Genomic DNA, 7,318 nt, shown 5'->3' with positions numbered 1-7,318 from the left:
AGTAAATATCTTCAACAAAATCATAGAAGAAAACTTCCCTAACCTAAAAAAAGAGATACCCATAGGCATACAAGAAGCCTACAGAACTCCAAATAGATTGGACCAGAAAAGAAACACCTCTCGTCACATAATTGTCAAAACACCAAACGCACAAAATAAAGAAAGAATATTAAAAGCAGTAAGGGAAAAAGGTCAAGTAACATATAAAGGGAGACCTATCAGAATCACACCAGACTTCTCGCCAGAAACTATGAAGGCCAGAAGATCCTGGACTGATGTCATACAGACCCTAAGAGAACACAAATGCCAGCCCAGGTTACTGTATCCAGCAAAACTCTCAATTAACATTGATGGAGAAACCAAGATATTCCATGACAAAACCAAATTTACACAATATCTTTCTACATATCCAGCACTACAAAGGATAATAAATGGTAAAGCCCAACATAAGGAGGCGAGCTATACCCTAGAAGAAGCAAGAAACTAATCGTCTTGGCAACAAAACAAAGAGAATGAAAGCACACAAACATAACCTCACATCCAAATATGAATATAAAGGGAAACAATAATCACTATTCCTTAATATCTCTCAATATCAATGGCCTCAACTCCCCAATAAAAAGACATAGATTAACAAACTGGATACGCAACGAGGACCCTGCATTCTGCTGCCTACAGGAAACACACCTCAGAGACAAAGACAGACACTACCTCAGAGTGAAAGGCTGGAAAACAACTTTCCAAGCAAATGGTCAGAAGAAGCAAGCTGGAGTAGCCATTCTAATATCAAATAAAATCAATTTCCAACTAAAAGTCATCAAAAAAGATAAGGAAGGACACTTCATATTCATCAAAGGAAAAATCCACCAAGATGAACTCTCAATCCTAAATATCTATGCCCCAAATACAAGGGCACCTACATACGTAAAAGAAACCTTACTAAAGCTCAAAACACACATTGCACCTCACACAATAATAGTGGGAGATTTCAACACCCCACTCTCATCAATGGACAGATCATGGAAACAGAAATTAAACAGTGATGTCGACAGACTAAGAGAAGTCATGAGCCAAATGGACTTAACGGATATTTATAGAACATTCTATCCTAAAGCAAAAGGATATACCTTCTTCTCAGCTCCTCATGGTACTTTCTCCAAAATTGACCATATAATCGGTCAAAAAACGGGCCTCAACAGGTACAGAAAGATAGAAATAATCCCATGCGTGCTATCGGACCACCACGGCCTAAAACTGGTCTTCAATAACAATAAGGGAAGAATGCCCACATATACGTGGAAATTGAACAATGCTCTACTCAATGATAACCTGGTCAAGGAAGAAATAAAGAAAGAAATTAAAAACTTTTTAGAATTTAATGAAAATGAAGATACAACATACTCAAACTTATGGGACACAATGAAAGCTGTGCTAAGAGGAAAACTCATAGCGCTGAGTGCCTGCAGAAAGAAACAGGAAAGAGCATATGTCAGCAGCTTGACAGCACACCTAAAAGCTCTAGAACAAAAAGAAGCAAATACACCCAGGAGGAGTAGAAGGCAGGAAATAATCAAACTCAGAGCTGAAATCAACCAAGTAGAAACAAAAAGGACCATAGAAAGAATCAACAGGACCAAAAGTTGGTTCTTTGAGAAAATCAACAAGATAGATAAACCCTTAGCCAGACTAACGAGAGGACACAGAGAGTGCGTCCAAATTAACAAAATCAGAAATGAAAAGGGAGACATAACTACAGATTCAGAGGAAATTCAAAAAATCATCAGATCTTACTATAAAAACCTATATTCAACAAAATTTGAAAATCTTCAGGAAATGGACAATTTCCTAGACAGATACCAGGTATCAAAGTTAAATCAGGAACAGATAAACCAGTTAAACAACCCCATAACTCCTAAGGAAATAGAAGCAGTCATTAAAGGTCTCCCAACCAAAAAGAGCCCAGGTCCAGATGGGTTTAGTGCAGAATTCTATCAAACCTTCATAGAAGACCTCATACCAATATTATCCAAACTATTCCACAAAATTGAAACAGATGGAGCCCTACCGAATTCCTTCTACGAATCTACAATTACTCTTATACCTAAACCACACAAAGACACAACAAAGAAAGAGAACTTCAGACCAATTTCCCTTATGAATATCGACGCAAAAATACTCAATAAAATTCTGGCAAACCGAATTCAAGAGCACATCAAAACAATCATCCACCATGATCAAGTAGGCTTCATCCCAGGCATGCAGGGATGGTTTAATATACGGAAAACCATCAACGTGATCCATTATATAAACAAACTGAAAGAACAGAACCACATGATCATTTCATTAGATGCTGAGAAAGCATTTGACAAAATTCAACACCCCTTCATGATAAAAGTCCTGTTAAGAATAGGAATTCAAGGCCCATACCTAAACATAGTAAAAGCCATATACAGCAAACCAGTTGCTAACATTAAACTAAATGGAGAGAAACTTGAAGCAATCTCACTAAAATCCGGGACTAGACAAGGCTGCCCACTCTCTCCCTACTTATTCAATATAGTTCTTGAAGTTCTAGCCAGAGCAATCAGACAACAAAAGGAGATCAAAGGGATACAGATCGGAAAAGAAGAGGTCAAAATATCACTATTTGCAGATGATATGATAGTATATTTAAGTGATCCCAAAAGTTCCACCAGAGAACTACTAAAGCTGATAAACAACTTCAGCAAAGTGGCTGGGTATAAAATTAACTCAAATAAATCAGTTGCCTTCCTCTATACAAAAGAGAAACAAGCCGAGAAAGAAATTAGGGAAACGACACCCTTCATAATAGACCCAAATAATATAAAGTACCTCGGTGTGACTTTAACCAAGCAAGTAAAAGATCTGTACAATAAGAACTTCAAGACACTGAAGAAAGAAATTGAAGAAGCCCTCAGAAGATGGAAAGATCTCCCATGCTCATGGATTGGCAGGATTAATATAGTAAAAATGGCCATTTTACCAAAAGCAATCTACAGATTCAATGCAATCCCCATCAAAATACCAATCCAATTCTTCAAAGAGTTAGACAGAACAATTTGCAAATTCATCTGGAATAACAAAAAACCCAGGATAGCTAAAGCTATCCTCAACAATAAAAGGACTTCAGGGGGAATCACTATCCCTGAACTCAAGCAGTATTACAGAGCAATAGTGATAAAAACTGCATGGTATTGGTACAGAGACAGACAGATAGACCAATGGAATAGAATTGAAGACCCAGAAATGAACCCACACACCTATGGTCACTTGATTTTTGACAAAGGAGCCAAAACCATCCAATGGAAAAAAGATAGCATTTTCAGCAAATGGTGCTGGTTCAACTGGAGGGCAACATGTAGAAGAATGCAGATCGATCCATGCTTATCACCCTGTACAAAGCTTAAGTCGAAGTGGATCAAGGACCTCCACATCAAACCAGACACACTCAAACTAATAGAAGAAAAACTAGGGAAGCATCTGGAACACATGGGCACTGGAAAAAATTTCCTGAACAAAACACCAATGGCTTATGCTCTAAGATCAAGAATTGACAAATGGGATCTCATAAAACTGCAAAGCTTCTGTAAGGCAAAGGACACTGTGGTTAGGACAAAACGGCAACCAACAGATTGGGAAAAGATCTTTACCAACCCTACAACAGATAGAGGCCTTATATCCAAAATATACAAAGAACTCAAGAAGTTAGATCGCAGGGAAACAAATAACCCTATTAAAAAATGGGGTTCAGAGCTAAACAAAGAATTCACAGCTGAGGAATACCGAATGGCTGAGAAACACCTAAAGAAATGTTCAACATCTTTAATCATAAGGGAAATGCAAATCAAAACAACCCTGAGATTTCACCTCACACCAGTGCGATTGGCTAAGATCAAAAACTCAGGTGACAGCAGATGCTGGCGAGGTTGTGGAGAAAGAGGAACACTCCTCCATTGTTGGTGGGATTGCAGACTGGTAAAACCATTCTGGAAATCAGTCTGGAGGTTCCTCAGAAAATTGGACATTGAACTGCCTGAGGATCCAGCTATACCTCTCTTGGGCATATACCCAAAAGATGCCTCAACATATAAAAGAGACACGTGCTCCACTATGTTCATCGCAGCCTTATTTATAATAGCCAGAAAATGGAAAGAACCCAGATGCCCTTCAACAGAGGAATGGATACAGAAAATGTGGTACATCTACACAATGGAATACTACTCAGCTATCAAAAACAACGAGTTTATGAAATTCGTAGGCAAATGGTTGGAACTGGAAAATATCATCCTGAGTGAACTAACCCAATCACAGAAAGACATACATGGTATGCACTCATTGATAAGTGGCTATTAGCCCAAATGCTTGAATTACCCTAGATCCCTAGAACAAACGAAACTCAAGACGGATGATCAAAATGTGAATGCTTCACTCCTTCTTTAAATGAGGAAAAAGAATACCCTTGGCAGGGAAGGGAGAGGCAAAGATTAAAACAGAGACTGAAGGAACACCCATTCAGAGCCTGCCCCACATTTGGCCCATACATATACAGCCACCCAATTGGACTAGATGGATGAAGCAAAGAAGTGCAGACCGACAGGAGCCGGATGTAGATCGCTCCTGAGAGACACAGCCAGAATACAGCAAATACAGAGGCGAATGCCAGCAGCAAACCACTGAACTGAGAATAGGTCCCCTATTGAAGGAATCAGAGAAAGAACTGGAAGAGCTTGAAGGGGCTCGAGACCCCAAAAGTACAACAATGCCAAGCAACCAGAGCTTCCAGGGAATAAGCCACTACCTAAAGACTATACATGGACTGACCCTGGACTCTGACCCCATAGGTAGCAATGAATATCCTAGTAAGAGCACCAGTGGAAGGGGAAGCCCTGGGTCCTGCTAAGACTGAACCCCCAGTGAACTAGTCTATGGGGGGAGGGCGGCAATGGTGGGAGGGTTGGGAGGGGAACACCCATAAGGAAGGGGAGGGGGGAGGGGGATGTTTGCCCGGAAACCGGGAAAGGGAATAACACTCGAAATGTATATAAGAAATACTCAAGTTAATAAAAAAAAAATAAAAATTAAAAAAAAAAAGAAAAAAAAAAAAGAAAATAGCAATGAAAATTACTACCACGTTTCCCATTTCTAGTCTAAAACCTCAAACACTTAGCCACAACTCCACACTTTTTTCTTTCTCCAAGATAGTCGGTTTAGTCAAAGGTGATGAAGCTTATTTGGTTTTATTATCATTTTGATATCTTTTTCTCCAATCTATGTTTTAACCATCAAAATGACAACAGTAACCTTGTTTCCTATCTTCTATTGATAGACTTTACTACTTTGTGTGGGGATTTTTAGACAAAAACAAACTGGAAGTAGTTATCTTGAAATACAATTTCATTTGCTTTCTGAATCATCGTTCCTTTGAAAAAATTTTGTATTAATAATCAAACTATTGCTTTACATCAAACCCATGTTTTTTATATGGGAACTTTTCAATTCTATTCTACCAGTAAAATTAACTATGAAAACTTAAAGTCATAATAATTTTATGAAGCTATTCAGGGTATATTCTTTCACCTATTATTAGCACATGAAAAAATAACTGATTCAGCAAAGAAGTACTTTTTAAAAGTAAGCCATTAGGTTTTAGTCTCTTTGGGACTAATTTATACAACGAACATACTTAAGAGAGATGAAAATTCAGCATCTAGCATAACATGGCTATGTTCCTGCAACAACAAACATTTCAATAAAGGTGAAATTTTTGTAATTGGAGGTTTTTGCTGTATATCCTTTGGAAAAATATTTTTGCTAAGGTTTTAATATTGTTTGTTGTTGTTGTTGTTGTTGGGTGTTTGTTCAAGTCCACGTTCTTTTTGAAACACTGAGCCTAATAAGAATCAGCAAAAAATATTTAGGATCCCTTCCCTCCCCCGGCCTGCCTCCGCTGAAGCCACCACCACCATCTCTGTGGCTGGATGTTGGAAGAGTCCTCCATGTGTGTGGACTCAGGATGACAGGGCAGACTCCTTCTGTGGTTGTTGGGCTTGTGAACGCTGCAGTATCTTTTGACTTTCCAGGTCTCTGAACTGTTTTTCAACTATTTTGCGTACATGGCTCAGTGCACTCCCCTCTTTGCTTTTACAACTTTCCACTTGATATGGGGGTGTAATAACAACTTCCTCCACGACTACAATGGTTTTTTTTCTTGCCATTTACAGTCTTTAATGATCTTGTGAATGGTCTGGAAGAGCTGCGGGCCCTCCAGGGAGACCCTAGCGCTGATTGCATAGGCCTGGCTCAGCTTCTCCTCCTCCTCTGTTGGTACTTTGCTGTCAAGCTTACCAACATTGAGTGAAGCTAGAAGAGGAGGGATTTCTGTTCGATCTTTAATTATTTCCACTTCTGAAACATACTGTAAGTTTATAAGCAAGATGTCTGCCTGGTTAGGCTTTCTGCTGGAGGAGGGACATTTTAGAGCCAGCATTTTGGACTGGTAGTCGAAAGCTACCAACTTGCATCACACCTGGCTCTCAACACTAAAGTACTCACCTGGAGGAGCTGCCATCTTGGGAAAGCAGCTACAGTGGTGGTGGTGGCAGCAGCGGTGAAAACTCAGCCCTAGTTCTTGTGTACTTTGATTCTACATATTTATGCTCTCTCTACACTTTGACTCCACATTTCTGTGTTATCTTCTGCATACTTTCTACCAAAAGAGAAAAAAAAATCTTACAAAGGGACAAATGTTGTGATGTAGTCATTTCCACAACAACAAGCAATTTTGTATAATGTATAGATAGAGTGGTAATTATATAAGCAGGTCATGAATGTCCCGTATCTAATGTTCCATTTCTGTTGTATCTAACTAAGATACAATTGAGTAAATAACATAGTTACCAAAGTTGATAGGTGCAATCACTAGAAATTCTTCCATACTGTTATTTCCATTCAACAGATGTCATTTTTTCCCAGTTTACGTTGCGTCTAGACATTAACAATTCTTCAGAAAAGGTGACCTTAATGGTCTCTAACGTCTAAAAGAAAGTGGACTCTATCAGCATCTAGCCTCATCTTGCTAGGTATTCATAACTGTTATGATTATCTTGTAAGAAAACTGCTGCCCCCTACTGAGTAGAATGGAAAACAAACCTGCTATTCCCCACCCCACTGGCAGTCACGGAGCTTGCATATAACTGCTACACTGGGTCCTCTGCACATATGCTGTGGTTTTTTTTTTTTTATTTTGAAGATTTTGTTGGACTCCTAACAGTGGGAATGAGGCTGTCTCCAATTCTCT

The 7,318-nt window shown here is 38.9% G+C and overlaps 1 pseudogene; it reads right to left on the bottom strand.

Moving 5' to 3' along the window:
• Nucleotides 1–5,954: 5,954 nt before the first annotated feature.
• On the bottom strand, nucleotides 5,955–6,589 carry Lsm12-ps1 (LSM12 homolog, pseudogene 1; annotated as a pseudogene).
• Nucleotides 6,590–7,318: the final 729 nt, after the last annotated feature.

This window comes from Rattus norvegicus, chromosome X (assembly GCF_021556685.1).
Source record: "Rattus norvegicus strain SHRSP/BbbUtx chromosome X, alternate assembly SHRSP_T2T, whole genome shotgun sequence".
In the NCBI taxonomy this organism is placed as follows: domain Eukaryota; kingdom Metazoa; phylum Chordata; class Mammalia; order Rodentia; family Muridae; genus Rattus; species Rattus norvegicus.
The sequence above is the reverse complement of the archived record's forward strand: the minus strand, read 5'-3'. Positions and strand labels throughout refer to the sequence as shown.